General features: G+C 40.6%; 1 protein-coding gene across 11 annotated transcripts in view; it reads left to right on the top strand.

The window, feature by feature from the left end:
* The window catches only part of LOC104013413 (poly(rC)-binding protein 3), a 545,963-nt gene that overhangs the window by 356,791 nt on the left and 172,657 nt on the right, over positions 1-16,515 (top strand). For 9 of the 11 annotated variants that reach the window (XM_087759345.1, XM_087759356.1, XM_009465908.2 and 6 more), the window contains one exon: positions 134-231. The gene's annotated coding sequence lies outside the window, so the exon portion shown is untranslated. Of the gene's footprint in view, positions 1-133; positions 232-11,812; positions 11,967-16,515 lie in introns of those variants that run through there. The other 2 variants (XM_087759277.1, XM_087759302.1) reach the window with 2 other exon arrangements.

The following is a 16,515-nucleotide window of genomic DNA, read 5'->3' as shown; positions in this document are numbered from 1 at the left end:
AGTGGTGGAATAAAAAATTATTTTATGGATGAATAACCCCATAAAATGGGAAAGCAAGTTGTTTTGGACAAGTTTTGTTTTCGTATTTGATAGGTGGTATAATTACTAAGTCCTTCATTCTTCTTCTTTTCAGAGCATACTCAACATCTTTAGATTTCTTCCTTGAGACCACAGAGTGACTGCAAAAACTGACTGACAGCAGTTTCTTAAATCTCACTGGTCTTCTGACAAGTAAGTTCTTCATTCTCAATTTGTTTTTTGCCCTGTATTCCTGACTTGTATTTCATCCTTGTATTCATTATATGGACTACCTTATTCATTTTCTGGGCCAAGTGAATATGAATGCAAATTGAATAGTATGAAAGTGATCTTAATCTTTTCCAGATAGAATGAAACCTATCAATATTACAGATATAACTGAGATGAAGCACTAGATCATCTGATTATTCCAACTTGTAATGCCAGTGGGACTGTAGTCATATCTCTGGATGTTTGGGGGGTTTTCCCTAGTAAAAGGTTAAATGGTTAAAACATTTTTCCTGTCAGTAGAACTGCGTGGCATCTGGGTCTGGAATGTTTATCCATTTGCAGCTGGGTTCGTCTTCTTCTTGGGAGCCTCCAGAGGTTACTCATTGTAGTAAATGGGGCCCTGAAGTTTTCCAGGATTCAAATGGTTACAAAAACTGTGGTCATATGCTTCCTTTGCCCATTTAGTCTCCTGTGCTCCCTCCTTCTTTGAAAGGTTGAGCTGCTTAGTCTCAGACTTGTACTACATCAGGACTTTGCTAACACTGCATCTAAATCAGTACCTTATACAGTGCAGTCCACCTAGCACAACAGGTTATACTAGAAAAACCTTTTAATATAACTTGTTTCCATAACTATGCTTATTATCTATATTGCAGCAATACCTGACTCACTTTCTCCTACCAACTGCATTGTCTTTCTCAAATTCCCCTGCATTCCCCAAAATGTAGACCTTCACCCTTAAACCTTCTCATGCGTGTGCAGGCTTGATACATCATACCATACTACCCCAAAGGTAAACTGATGTAAAATAGGGAACTCAAGCCTTAAAAAGGGCCTTTGGACTTTATTCTTCTCCCATTATTGTTAGATTTCCTGGACTCTGTTGTGGCTATACTGGGAAATGGGAAGAGGAACTTGTCTGATCCTTGGCTTCAATTCTAAAGGAACAAGAGAAAACCCCTTTCCAAAGTTTTTAAAGCTTTTTAAAGTAACCTACAAGTTGCTATTCCTCCCAATCTCAGTGAAGCCCAAGGTGAAAACTCTGAGACAAATACAACGACAGTATCTTTCAAAAATGGCAGAGATTTTAAAGAAAGGGAAAAACAAAAGTATTTAACAATTTGGAAGTCCTTACTGGACTTAGGGAGAGGAAGCTGGAAGAATTTGGAAACTGCTGGAAATAATAGTGTCTGAGGATAGCCTCTACAGTTAGAGGAAAGAGTATTAGAAGGGCTGGTAGGATCGGGAAAAGTGGAGAGGAAAAAGAACAACTTGCATAGGAAGGGGGAGAAAGAGGATCCTTACTGTTTACTAAAAGGAACAGAAAAGAAAGCTCCTTTCTGTTCAGGACTTGTTGAAGCAGAACTTCAGAACTTCTTAAAGTTTTCCTGTTCATAAAAAATAAGGCTTATAAGAAACTACATTTTAAAACACAAATTTTTTTCTAAACAATGGAGTCCACTCATCCTAGCTCCTCAAGTGAGGAATCTTTTTTATATGTATATATATATTTCCAGAGACTGCTCCACCAAAATAGCCATGAAGATTCTCATATCACTAGCACATCTTCATCTTTCTTTATGGTTTCATATAGCTACAGTAAATATTATGTTATTTGCTTCTTGTTGGTATATACTCCACTTCAGTGTATTGATGGATTTTATGAAACTCAGTGCTTGGTTACAGGCTGGCTCAGCTTTGGCAATGATATTTGATCATCCTGTGTATGATAGGTAATGAAACTTTAGGATATTATCACTTTTTACCACTGCATATTTCTAAGATAAAGATGAGGAGAATGCATTGAACTTAAGTCATACAATATCTAATATTTCATTACCTGGTATATCATAATTAAGCAAGTTTACCTACCTGTAGTCTCCAAAATAAAAGACCTCTGGTGTATTATTTCATATAAATGAAGAAAAAGTAATATAAAGAATATGCACTAATTAATAACTGCTCACACAAGCTAGTGAAAATACAGGAATAAAAATGATAGAATCATAGAATCATAGAATCATAGAATGGCTTGGGCTGGAAGGGACCTTAAAGATCATCTAACTCCAACCCCCTGCCATGGGCAGGAATGCCACCCACTAGACCAGGTTGCTCAAGGCCCTGTCCAACCTGGCCTTGAACATTGCCAGGGACGGGGCATCCACAACCTCTCTGGGCAACCTGTTCCAGTGCCTCACCATCCTTTGAGTAAAGAATTTTTTCCTAACATCTAATCTAAATCTCCCCTCTTTCAGTTTGAAACCATTCCCCCTTGTCCTGTCGCTATCTGCCCTTATAAAGAGTCTCTCCCCCTCTTTATATAAGCCCCCTTTAAGTATTGGAAGGCCACTATAAGGTCTCCCCAGAGCCTTCTCTTCTCCAGGCTGAACAACCCCAACTCTCTCAGCCTGTCTTTGGGTTTATATTATTTATATTACTTAAATGTAATTTTATTAGAAGCTATAGATTGAACATCTGAAATATCACATTCTACACAAGCAGATAAAATTGTAGGCTTTTTCTCAGTTTTCATTTTTTTCACAAGTGCAAAATCAGCTTCCTTCTTTCTAATTGCTTGCTTGCTTGCTTTTCAGGTGTTTTGGCTATAAGCATGTAGCCAAAAGTTTGAAACTTTATTTGGGGTCTTAAAGGAACACAGGGCCATGACTTAGATTTCTTTCTTCCCAGAAAGTAGATTTACTGAATACATCAGTTGTTACTAAGTGATCTCTCTTCTAATTATCTGCACTTTTGTTTGGTTCACTTTCCTATCTGGACCATAATGTGTCAGAGATGTGTATAACAATATGAGTTTCCATATCTACTTGTGATGGATTGACCCTGGCTGGATCCCAGGTGTCCACCAAAGCTGCTCATCACTCCCCTCTTCAGCTGGACAGGGGAGAGAAAATATAACAAAAGGCTCATGGGTTGAGGTAAGGACAGGGAGAGATCACTCACCAGTTACCCTCATGGGCAAAACAGGCTCAACTTGGGGAAATTAGTTTAATTCATTACCAATCAAATCAGAGTAAGGTAATGAGAAAATAAAAAGTAAATCTTAAAACACCTTCTCCCCACCCCTCCCTTCTCACCAGGCTTAACTTTACTCCCAATTTCTCTACCTTCTCCCCCCAGCACTGCAGGGGGAAGGGGAATGGGGGTAGTGGTCAGTTCATCACATGTTTTTTCTGCTGCTCCTTCCTCCTCAGGGGGAGGACTCCTCACACTCTTCCCCTGCTCCAACGTGGGGTCCCTCCCATGGGAGATGGTCCTCCATGAATTTCTCCATCGTGAGTCCTTCCCATGGGCTGCAGTTCTTCACAAACTGCTCCAGTGTGGGCCCCTTCCATGTGGTGCAGTCCTTCAGGAACAGACTGCTCCAGCGTGGGTCCCCCGCAGGGTCACAAGTCCTGCCAGCAAACCTGCTCCAGCATGGGCTCCTCTCTCCACAGGTCCACAGGTCCTGCCAGGAGCCTGCTCCAGCACAGGCTTCCCGTGGGGTCACAGCCTCCTTCAGGCATCCACCTGCCCCGGTGTGGGATCCTCCATGTGCTGCAGGTGGATATCTGCTCCACTGTTAACCAATATGGGCTGCAGGGGGACAGCCTGCCTCACCATGGTCTTCACCATGGGCTGCAGGGAAATCTCTGCTCTGGCGCCTGGAGCACCTCCTCCCCCTCCTTCTTCACTGGCCTTGGTGTCTGCAGGGTTGTGCCTCTCACATATTCTCACTCCTCTCTCCAGCTGCAATTGCTCAGAGTTTTTTTTCCCCCCTTCTTAAATATGTTATCCCAGAGGCACTGCCACCATTGCTGATAGGCTCAGCCTTGGGCAATGGTGGGTCCGTCTTGGAGCCAGCTGGCATTGGCTCTATTGGACATAGGGGAAGCTTCTAGCAGCTTCTCACAGAATCCACCCCTGTAGACCCCCTGCTACGAAAACCTTGCCACGCAAACCCAATACACTACTTAATTAACCATTCACTTGGATTTAACTAAGAGGAAAGACAGGCTAGAGCCAAGACCTTCAGTTCTTCTTGGATTTGTCTCTAAGATGCAGTTTTGAAGCTCTGTCCTGTTTACCACGAAAAGCAGACCGTAAGGAAGCTGAGCCCATTTGACACAATGAATCCAAGCCTAATAATTGAATTACTGAATCTCTGTGGCATTAAGCATATCAGGACTGTGCACAAAATCAATTTATCACTTCATCAACCGAGGAAATAAATAATAAATAGTGAATCAATCCGAATGGAGAAAAGGGAGGGTTTCATTTTGAGATAGGAGGGGGGAAGAGGCTCCATTTGGGTTTAGGCAGATTAATTGATTTTAACTAACAACATTGTGGTTTGAGGCAGATGTTAGAAAAGCAAAGAGAAGGATAGGCAGGTTCACAGCATAGGTAGAAGTAGTGGTGGTCATACCTCCTTTTATTTTGTAGTACAGAATTGTAATAGTCACAGGGTCAATTCCCTCTTCTACTAGGTAGTATTTGAACCCAAATCCCTCACCTCTGATTACAGTACCTTTAATCTAGCTTGGCTCTACAATATTCCCAGGCAAAGTATTTATTAGAGTTTACTTCAATCTGTTCAATATTCTGATAAATAATTAACCCTACACAAAGTCAATAGAGCACATGCTAAATGACCACATCACAGAAAATACTTGGCATGAGGAGTCATAATTTGGGTATTTGCAGCAGGTTTCAACAAGGTTCACAATTAGACATATGTTTTCAGTATTTTTCAGACAACCTGGCAGCTGACAGAATATCAGTGTCAATGAAATTTGCAAATGATACAAAGAGTCCAGGCCACTTGCTATAGCAAGCAACCTGGGTTGCTTGGTAACCCCAGTCCATCTATATACAGCGAAATACTGGATTTAAGGCTGAAGAATACTAGCTTCATTGAGAGAAAGTGGAATTGTGTTCTAAGGAGTCCTAACCTTTGAGGGAAATATTTCAGGAATCACAGCAGATAAGCAACTCAAGTAAGAAAATTGATTACATAGAACAGAGGTTGTTGCTTTAGTCTTAAGTCTGGCTTTGGTGAGACTGATGCTAGAAGACTGTTTTTGGTGCCCCTGCTTTAAGAAAGGGTATTGAAAAAATCAGACGGGGTCAGAAGAGGGCCACAGAAATCATTAGTACACTGAAGAAAATGTCTGCAAGAGATTTGAAGAGCTCAGTCTGCTTTGGCTTTTTTAAAACAAGCCAAGAGCCGATTTGATGGCCTTACCATGGGAAAAAGCAAGCAAGGAACATAATTGAAATCATCACTCTGTCTTTCTTTCACGTGTTTACTTTTTAATTAGTTTCCTAGAAAAGGGTTGTTTTTTCTCAGTGGGTATCATTAAAGGATTTTGGTTTTCTGCCACAGTGTAGCAGTAAATAATAAGGTGGGTGACCTCACTTGTTTGATAATCTAGACTGGGAAGTACATTATTACTCAAATAAGAGTGGGTAATTTTCTTTTACATCATATTCTCCTTCCTTATAGTATTGTCCCATGGTCAAAATGCTGATTGGAGAAAAGTCCTTGATCGCTATAGTCAGCCCTGTTCCACTGTTGTGAGAATATCATACACCAGATTATTCTGACTGCTACTTTGTTTGCATTAGGTACTTCTGTTTGTAAAGGTGGAGCTATATTAAGTTCCATTTAGGCAATTATATAAAAGCTCCTAATAAATTTATTTGGATTCCTGATTTTTACTTTTTGTTATCTTAGAAACCAATGAATGATAGTTCACATTTACTACGTTTATTTGTTTTATTTATTACTTATATTTAGCTGATTTATTAGTCGTATTAACCATTCTTTGTACTGAGTAAAGACAACTGTGTGTTTCTGTCTGTATACTGTGTCCTGTAAGATTTTAGAATTAGCAGATTTCAGCCTCTGCCATGGAGTTTTTACCTACAGTAGAAAGTAAGATTTTCTGCCTTTATCAGCTCTCAAGAGACAGCTTTGCATGAACTAGATATTAAACAGAGCTAACCTGAATAAAGTGAAGAAAATACCTTCTCTGCACCTGCAGAGGAAGATACAGCTATCAAACTTGGACTGAACACTTGATCAGAGACTGCTTTCTCTAGTCACTCAAACTCTCCCAGCTCAGTAGTTTGATGGTCAGCGAATCTTTACCAACAGATATGTAATACTTGAATACTGCATGTTATTTAATGTAAATCAACTTATGAAATTTAAGAAGTTTGGCAGTACATTGTCAAAATTTCATGGTTAACTTTAAATGATCCAACTTGTAAATAAAAATATACATTTAATCTGAAAAAAATGCATCTAGTTAAAAAAACAGTTTGAGCAAAATCCATTCTTGTATTAAAAAATGATGCATGGATTTCTATCCAGGTTGCCTGCAGGACAATGGAAAATGAAGCAAGCAGCTCTATTTTGCATGATTATTTGGAAACCCTTGAGGTGTTAAAGAAGTGAAATAGTGGCTTGCCTAAGGCAACAAGTGTGTTACACTTAGATGTCAATTTGTTTATTTAATTAGCATAACAAAAAGGCAAAATAAGTGAAAATAAACAGAATTGTTATTATAAAGAAAACAAGTATTTTTTCTCATTTAGGGAATTTCAGAACCAGATTATATGGACACTGAGATATAAGGGGGGCATATATATTTTTTGTTTCAGTTTTTAAAGACAAGGTAGCATCCAGGCAAGTATATATGAGTTCTGTTTGGTAGTGTTGTTAATAAAGGGTTAATTGAAAGCTAACCTTGAAAATTTATAGATCTTCGTCTTCCATATATATAATTCCATGTATACCATATTCCATTAGCAGAATCCAATGTATTTTCCTAGAAACAGAAGTTACACAATATGAAGAGAAAAGAAGCTAAATATGTACATGTTCATTCTTTTTTCCTAGAAATGCACCTTGAATCTGAGGCACCTCTCGAGTTCCTTAATATAAAATTCTGTTCAATCGGGTGTAATGGATTTACTTTCAGATATTTTTTCTCAGATTTCTAGCAGACTTTCTTCAGTGTGAAGCCAAATGGCATCGCAATCTTTGTTATGGGAAATGGCACAGGAAAATCCAGATGAATGTGGAAAGACTATAAATAAAAACTGTTAGCCTCTGACCCAACAATTGTCCAATAACAAGTGCAATTACGTAGACAAATGGTGCTGATCACAATCTTCTCTTCCCACAGCATGGCAGTTGCTCAGCGTAGAGCATTGCTGAATAGATAGACATGCTTTTGACACCGGCAGGAAGGAATATGCTTGCCCACAGTGTGAAAGAGCACTCGTTGACGGGGCTGACAGGTATAACAAATAGATATCTTGGCCACAGGAGATGCTGAGCACCTGTGACACCTGTCTTTGCTAATTCAGAGTTTTGCAGGTGAATGCATGAGTAAAAATGAAGGGTCACAGTCATCTGCTTGGGGGGACGGCAGAGGGGACAGCTGAATGAGGAATTCAGTTTTAGGGAGCCTCTAATCATGCAAGAAACGCCAGTGGCACTGGACACAAAAAGGCAGAAATTCACCTCCCTTCAGGTGTGTTAAAATTGTATTCAGGGGTTACCTTTCCCTTCAGAGACTTTGTGCCAGAGCAGGTATTGCCTGGTGCTGCCGCTCACGCTCGATGCTGAACCCGTGAGTGGCACCTTCCCCCCTGCGGCAGTGGGAAGCCCTTCACAGCTCTGCCTTCCTCCCCAGAACTGTGGCTGTGGCCCCAGGCCTGACCCAGGCCAGCATTTCTGCTGTGGCCAGATAGTACCTGGGTGCAAGGGATCAAGCACTTCCCGTACCTGCTGCCTGGGGCAAGGGAAGCAGCCTGAGCTGCAGTTACACAAGGGTCCCCGCAAAGGGGACCCTCTGCATGGGTGTTCAGGGCAATAGGAGGAGATGAGTGGGCAGGTCCTGCTGGGCTGTTGGGTGCCATAATCACTGCTCTCATCCTCACAGTCTCTCTCATTCCTCCAAGATCCCATGCACCCACATCTGTCTAACTTCTGGCATCCATCTGAGGGTCCTAAGTTTTGAGGTACCATCACCTCAGGCTCTTCCAGTTAACATAGAGAAGGACTACTGGGAGGGCAAGACCTTGAGGGACCCTGGTCCATTTAAGGTCTGAGTGGGCCTTCAGAGGTGTCTATTTCTCTCCGTTGTCAGCCAAAGGCAACTGTTCTCCTCAATTAGGAGCTTTGGTTAAGTGCCTAGAGGTAGGCAGGATCACTGTGAACTTCTGTCCTCATTCCTGTAAGTGAAGCGAGTGGTCTCTGATCCTTACAGTGCACAAACAGGTGCTGCTCCTGCTGCTCTGCTCCTGCTCTCCAGTGGGAAGAGGGAGCTGATCCTTTGAAATTTGGGTCCCCCCAGCCTCCTCCCACAGGCACAAATCGTGAATGCCCAGCAGCAGCCCTCACAGCGAGTGCGGGAGCCTGGCCTGGGAAGGTCTGTAGGGTCAGCGAGCCTGTCTCGGCCCTTTGGCCGCAGAACAGGTGAGCGCTGCATCACCCACAACATTAAAAATAGAAGAAATCAGTGTTGCTGCAGCTGGGATCCCTGGGGCTATGGTGTATGTCTGTGTCACCCTGCCTCCAGCAGCTCCTCCTGGGGCTCTGGCAAAAGGCTGCAAATTCCTGACAGCCCAAAGAATTTGGGGCAGAGAGTGAGTGTTTAGTGTCTTTTTAAGGAGGAGCGCCACTTCCAAACTATGTTTCCCCCATTCTGATACGACAGGACAGACCCAGTCCAGCTTAAGAGCAGGTTTGGCTAAATGCAGTCCTACATAGCTCAACATGATTATTATTTTTGTATTGTAGTACTAATAACCAGTTAAAAGATAACAACGCTTATTGTGCAGATACAGACACATTCTTTGCCTGTCTTGTCAGGGTACAAATGAGCAAAGAGCCAGAAGTACAGTTCATTAGGAAGGAACCAAGCCATTTAATTACCCTAAGAAAACTGTCTTCCTGATTTTTTTTCTCTTTCTTTCTTTTTTTTGCTAATGATTGTAGTTTTCTTACTATTCACTGAGATTTATATATTGCAATAAAAGCATCTGTCTCCTGGCCTATCAACTTCATCAGGCTTGGGGAATTGAGGGGAAAAAAGGAAAAGAAAATATGTGAATATAATGACTTTAATACTGAATTATTTTATGCTGCCATATGGAGTTAAACTGGTTAAAAAAAAAGAGAAGATTTCCATTTCAATGCTATTTGCTTTATAATAGAAACTTCCCTTTTCTTCACCCTTCTACTTCTAGAAGGGTCTTATTCAGTGTATTCAGCCCTAGGCAAAAGGTCACTGTTGTCCTACAAGAAAGTCCTCCCTCCCCTTCCTGGCACCTCTGGATGCTGTGAATAGAGCTCTCTTTCTCTGAGGCTGAGATCCATCAGCGGGAAGGTGCACGGGGAGCAGCTGAGTATCACCCTCCCCTCCTGGAGGTCAAGTGCATCACCCCTGGCTGCTGCAGAAATTCTGCAAGGAGAGGGACAGGCAATCCCGCAAGACCTCCTGGCTCTGACCGTACAGCGCTCAGCATCCTGGCCATCTTTCCACTCCATTGTTCCATTAATTTAAATTAATTCAGTCTCTTTGACAGATAGCTCCCTAGATAGGTGATTTTTAGTTTTATATTAAATTTCCTAGCCTAGTTATTTAATGTTTGTGTTTCTATATGCATTTTTCATTGTGGACTTTCAACTTTGACAGGGCATTGATGAAGTAACACATCCTGGAATATGAAGCAGCCAAATGGCTGTTCATTGCAACTGAATTCTGACACTCTTAATCACAGTAAATAATCTGTTCAATCTTAGTTTTGTCTTATGGTATTCAGTGGGAGTTCTTATGGAGTCACATTCAAATCCGTGTGAGTAACGCTCTCCCTGGGCTTCTTTCTGTAATACTGGGAAAGGATGTGAAGGAAGGCTGTTGCCATTCCAGCTTGTGCTGTGAAGAAATAAGAGACAGAATAACCAGTATGAAAAACAGAGAAAGAACTCTATCGTAAGGCTACTCAGCTTGGTGATTTCACTGGTTTGGGATCAGAGACCTTCACTTGCACTGGATGGATGGAGTCAGAGTAGAACAAAGAGCAGCAAACCCAACACTGGAGGAGCATTTGAGCTCTAGGAGGAAAGGACAGTCTCAGACCCCATGGCAGACAGGGTTGTGGAGAGACCACCTGTACTGCAAGAACTGGCTATGAGGACATAAAGGGATCCTTTTCTGCCTTGTAGCGTATTTTCATACTTCCTAAATTAAACTGTGCCTACATGCCTTTACAAGCATCCCTCTCTCTTCACTTGCTTATAAGAACTCAGACCAGCTCCAAGATCTTGCTATTCATAGGAAACAGTAAAGCTATTTGAAGAAAAGAAACTAGAAAGACCCATTTACTTGCAGGTAAAAGCTCAAAGGGAATAGATTATAAACAGCACAGAAGAAATCTTTAGAGAGTCTAGCTGCCAGTGCTTGGCATGCTTTTGCTCAGTGAGGAGAGAGAGAGATTTGGGGCAAAGCTGGAAACACTCAAGAGACAGAGCAGAGGGTGCACATTTAACATCAGGGCAACCCTTGCCAAAATGCAGGTCTGTATTCTGAGTGAACTCCAAGTAGAGTTTCTGAAGACAAAGGAATAGGAATATCTAAATATTTTGCGAAACAGCTGCATCAGTTTAATTGTAGCTTTCAAAACATCTAGCCTCAAATAGACAAGCAGCCTCAGAGATTTCAGACAGAGAATTTGAAAGTATGATAAGGTTGCAAATAATCTGTAAACATTGGCTTAACTCTAATGTTTGTTATCCTTAGTTATTGGTGATATTTTCTGTGTACTGCCATAGAAAAGGACAGACTAGAGACTCCTAAAACATGACTCTTGTCAGGCAGTGAGAATGTACATATCAAAATGACCAGAAAGGGACTGAATCAGTTCCCAGCAAATTAAGAATATGTATTCATTATGCTTGTAATAATGATAGCATGTTTTATAACATTACACTCAAGCAATTGTAATTTCAGTTTTATGGAGCAAAAAGTGCAATCTCTGAGATTTAACTTTTAAGTAGTGGATTTAATTGACACTACTTGAAAAATATTAATGGCTGTTCATTACTAGGTATTGTCTCTCCATTTATCCTACATGATTGTTTTAATTTAAACTAGCTCTCTGCTTTGTGTGTAGAATTATTGACAAAAATATGTCTTTCTTCAGCAAATGATTAGCTAAATCATCCTTTTATTTACAAGCAGCACTGTGTCCCTGTGCCCTAAATCTTGCTGGTTGGAAGAGTGGGAGGGAAAGCAATTTAATTAAGTTAACTTTATTGACCCGCTGGAGCTGTTGTTTAATAGCATGGCTCCCTGGAGTGTAGTGCAGGTAAATTGAATGAATGCCACAGAATATCACTTCCCTGCATTGCATATTTCGAACCTCTGCCAGGCAGTTTGGCATGAGCAGCCAATCAGGAAAAAGGTTTTTCCAGCCTGGCTGGCGTGGATGGCATTTCCCATTATGCTCAGAACGAGACGCAGAGTGTTACCCATGCGTTCCTCTGAGCCTATCGAGAGGGATAACTCTGGGATCGTGTGTTGCGCTCAGCTGCTGCATTCGGAAGGCAACTTTGTGCACTGGCTCTTCAGCCATGTATCCAAAAATACCTTTTTATGAAGGAGGAAAACTAGCGCGTGAATCTGAATGAAAGTGCTGTGAGTAAACTATTTAATATTAAAAACTCAATACATTCATTCTGCATGAGAAATCAGAGTCCAGAAGGAGAGTAAGAGGTACCTTCTGGAGTTGTGCTTGTCATTGAATACTTGGGAACAAAATGAAAAATTACAAAACTTCTTTGTTAAACTATTATTTGATAAAACAAAAGCTAAAAAGACCTCCAAAATGTTTTCTCATAGATAATACTGCCTGCAATGGTTTCAGTTATTGCTTCTGTCATTAAAAACTTTGTCCAAATGTCTTATTAATCTATAAAATGAGTACAACAGCTTTTCTGCAGTTGACTGGAACACATCCCATTTTCTGCGCTATTCTTCAGTACTGCCCACTGAGTGATAAAAGACAGTATTTCAGTCTGTTGCACTTGCACTTCCAAGTAAAGCCAGATCAGTCATTGTGCGATGTAACAGCAACTTCATATAGCTTTTAACCCTTGCAGAATTTAACGTTTCTCTCATTAAAGCTGAGGCCCAAAAATCCAGTCCTACAGCTTTGCTTAAAGAATTAAATACAGCCACTCAGCTAATTTATATTTTGCTCTGGAAAATAATAAGACGTGCAACTTTAATTACAATTCATAGTTTTCTCATGTTCACTCATAATCCAATGTCTTGAATAAGTTTGTTTGCAATTTTTCCTTTTATATGAAAATGGATTTTTCTTGGCTTCAAACTGATGCTTTTAATTTTAAATGCCCATGAGGTAAGAGAGGTGGGTTTGCAGGGGAGGGGCATTGTCCTTTCTTGTGCTGACCAAAATAGTTGGGAGAAGCAGGCAAGTTTCAGACGTGTAAGTCCTTCTTTAGGTCAGACTGAGGTGTCTTTAAACAATCACACTTAAAGCATTGCAGTCACAATTGCTACACCTACGGTAGGCATTACGCTGATGGTAAGAAGGACCATCCTTTAGAACGTCATTTCTCACACCACCATGTCACCTTTGGGGGGGGGCTGGCCCTTGAGGCGATCACTCTCCGTTCCTCTCCTGACATTTATGCCCTGATATGCCACACATGCTCTCAGAAGTGATGTCATATACTTTTAATATACAAACCCAAGCTGTGGCACAGCCTAGGAAACTCCAAGTGCTCCTAACCTGGCCCTCTGTTCTAAGCTCTGGCATAGTACCAAGAGAGGGGAGAGCTACCCTCAGCATCAATATGAAGTCCAGAAGTTAAAATTGCCTTTAATTCAATGTTAGATTAACACGGCTTTTGGCTGGCACTGCGTGTTTGTGTATTTACACAAAAGGATGATGTCTTGCATGAGTAATCCTGAGAAGTTTACTAGCTGATATTCTCCAGCGCTCTGTTACTTTATCTTCATTAAATGTGTGTTTTGGCAGCCATTGCTTGAAGTCCATATTCCATATCTGTAAGATAAGTGCAGTTTCTGTGCTAATGGTTGTGTCTGGGGTTGGAGGCAGGCCTTAGAAAGTAGACTTCTTTGATTTTCAGCTATTTTTTTGCTTCCTATAGAGTTTTTGTTATGACACTTAAAAATATTCTGAAAGCTTGATTGTGTATCTAATAGAATGAGAGGAAAATATACATCTATGATGCCATCCCACAGTTCCTTCCAAATGCAACAGATGAATCATATTGAACCATAAGTGATGGTTCCTGCATAAGAATTCACACTATATTTTTAGGTGTTTAAAGTTTAAAGATGTTAAAATGCAAATACGTAATACATACATGAATTTTAGTTTTACTTGATTACAGTTTTAAAGAACTATTAAATCAAGGTTTATTTATTTAGTATGCTTAATATTTATCTTAACATTTTTTAATTTGTGTGTATATTAGTATTAATATAAGTTATTAAATGCTAGTTGATAGTTCTGAGTGGGTCGCAGAACTCATGCCTAACACCAATTTAGACTTCCATTGGCATTATTCTTGGTGACAAAGTTGACTTTAAGTAGCTCCCACCCTTGTCCACAGCCTACCACCTGTCTCTGCCTCTTCCCATTGTGCTGGTATAGTTTTTTGTAGGACTGAACACTGACCTGGGTTAGTAACCCTGGAAAATTACCCATCTCCTTTCTCTTTTTCTCAAGCTCCTCTATAAAGCAGAGCAATGTGCTCATCTGGTTTGCAGTGTAGCCCCCAAATCATTGCTCCAGTGCAACTGAACATGCATCATAGGGAAGGGAACTGCTTCAGTTCAGTCAGGCCAGAAAAAAGTGTCCATCACACTACCATTGGATTTTACGACTTGTTATTTGCTTGACGCTTTAGCCTATAAACTCTATATAGACACACTTAAGGTTAAGTACTAGTAATGGTGTTTTCTCTGAACCAAATCTTTGCTGAAAACTTTTACCAGCACAGGAACAACATTTAGGGATAGATTTAACTTTTGATATTTGAAGGTTTTATGAGTTTAGAGGGTTTTTTTAATGCCAAAATCTAGGAAAAAGTCTAAGTTAGTGCACTTACACCACAGAAAAGTGTAATTTGTTTATTTGAGGATTGGATGTAAGAAATTTTTGCTTTCTATACTTAGAAGAGTTTGCTGAATTACTAGCTGGATTTTTTTTTCCAAGTATAGCTTATATCAAATGGATAGAAGTAACATATTGTAACCTTTTGTTTACAGCTACTAACAGAAACTTTCCCTGTCACATCTGTTTTATTTTGGGGTTGGTCTTTCCCACACCTAAGGGACACTGAGCCAGAAGTTTTACAGCTGCAGAGGGATGGCATCTTCTAGGCTCCAGCTGTTCTGCTCAAAGACGTTCCTGCTTTCTACTGTCACTGCCACTTGCCAGCTGGCAGCGCTGCCCCTGCGGTTTTGCTAACAGAGTGGCTCGCGTGATTGATCCTTAGTGTGAAACTTGCAAACTCAGCCAAGCCAGTCCAGATCCACAATTCACACCACTTAAAATAAACTGTCTCGTTTTGCCTTGAGCATTTTAGAGAGTGTTCACATGACCCCCTCCGCTGGCGCAGCTATGGGGCAGAGTGAGGAAAACAGGGAGGAGTACTGTTGTCAAACCAGCGTGATAGTGTTTGCAAAGTGAGTGTTTGCTCTTCCCCAAGTCTTAAGCACTTCAAACGCAAGAGAAGGCAGCAGAAGTGGCTGTAGCATGGTTGTGTCCAGCAGACTTGCATTCAGGTGTGACGCTAAGCATGCAGTGATGTGTAAACTCAGATGTGAAATTTTTTTGTTCACACTGGTATCTAAACATTCATTCAGCTTTTCCCTCTTTCTGAAGACTAAAGCTGGCCTTTGCTAGCATTTTGAGGTTGGTTTTCTTTTACTTCACATTAATTGGTTGTTAATTTATTTAAGTTAATAGAGATCAATGAGGATGTGTCAAACCTTTGCTACACAGGAGACAAAAGTTTATTTTAGACTACAATGTAGTCTCTAAGTCAACAGTTAGAAACACAAGAGTTGATTAGGAGGTGCTCCCAGTAGCTCACGGAGCTTAACCTGGCAGTACATAATCCATAATCCCACCTATGGAAAGGCCTAAGGAGTTCGAAGAGTTCAGTTTGATAATTTACTAGGAAATCCCTGACAATTGCTCCAGAAGAAAAATTAAGTATATGGAGAAGATAACATGGCCTGGACACCTGAGGAGGAACCCAGATGCTGAACAGGATTGATTAGTCTCTTTTTGTCCTCTGGAGTCAGAAGCCTGTTGCTGCAATATCCAAGTGGATTGTCTGCCTTACCATGTATGTACCGCGAAAGGATGGCAGCACCATTGTCGCAACAAGACAGGAAGATCCATTCTCTGCTGCAAAGTGTATCATCAACAAACTTACTGTTTAAGTTCTCTACCAGTAGATGATGATAACCTTTATTAGTAGAATTTACAAAAGAAGTAGGGGAAGAAATGTAGTTTCTCAGCTTGGAAGTCACTTATGAGAACTAATTAATCGCAGTGTTTGTTTTCCTAAAAAAGGGAGCTTGAATAAAAGGGAGCTTGAATAAAATCACTGAAAGGAACCTTGTGCCCTAGCACACACGCATAGAGTAGCATTTCCAAACCTTGACCACAGGAGAGAAAAAAACATTAAGAAAGAAAACTTGTTAATAAAAAAGCCAGGAACTCTGAAGGGAAATGTAGTACACTGGCAGTGGAGGTGTTCTGATTCAAGAAATTACTTCAAAAGCACATCAGTCAAGTCAGAGGTGATATTTTAAAGACTTCTATTGAAGCATGAAAGGCCAGTAATAACCAACATCACAATTTCTGCCACAGAATAGGAATTGAATAGTCATTTCAGTATTTTATTTTATGATCATCATTAACTGTCTTCTGCATCCAGGGTATTACACATGAGGAGAGCTGCGATTTAGGCCAGGAAACATCCCAAGCAGTTGTTATGTGTCTGGATTTTATGTTTTCTTTCCTTCATGATCACTGTACCTTTAGCAAAACCACTTATTTCTGTATGTTATTGTTATTCTTCTTCTGGGAAAGTGGTCAGATAGCATTATAAAATGCCAAGGCATTGTACTGAAAAACCCACCCTGCATTAATGTCATAAGAGTGCACCTCTAT

This window comes from Nipponia nippon, unplaced genomic scaffold (genome assembly GCF_047370975.1).
Source record: "Nipponia nippon isolate SJK-2023a ecotype South Korea unplaced genomic scaffold, ASM4737097v1 scaffold_1, whole genome shotgun sequence".
Lineage (NCBI taxonomy): Eukaryota > Metazoa > Chordata > Aves > Pelecaniformes > Threskiornithidae > Nipponia > Nipponia nippon.
This window is presented reverse-complemented; position numbering and strand designations above follow the sequence as displayed.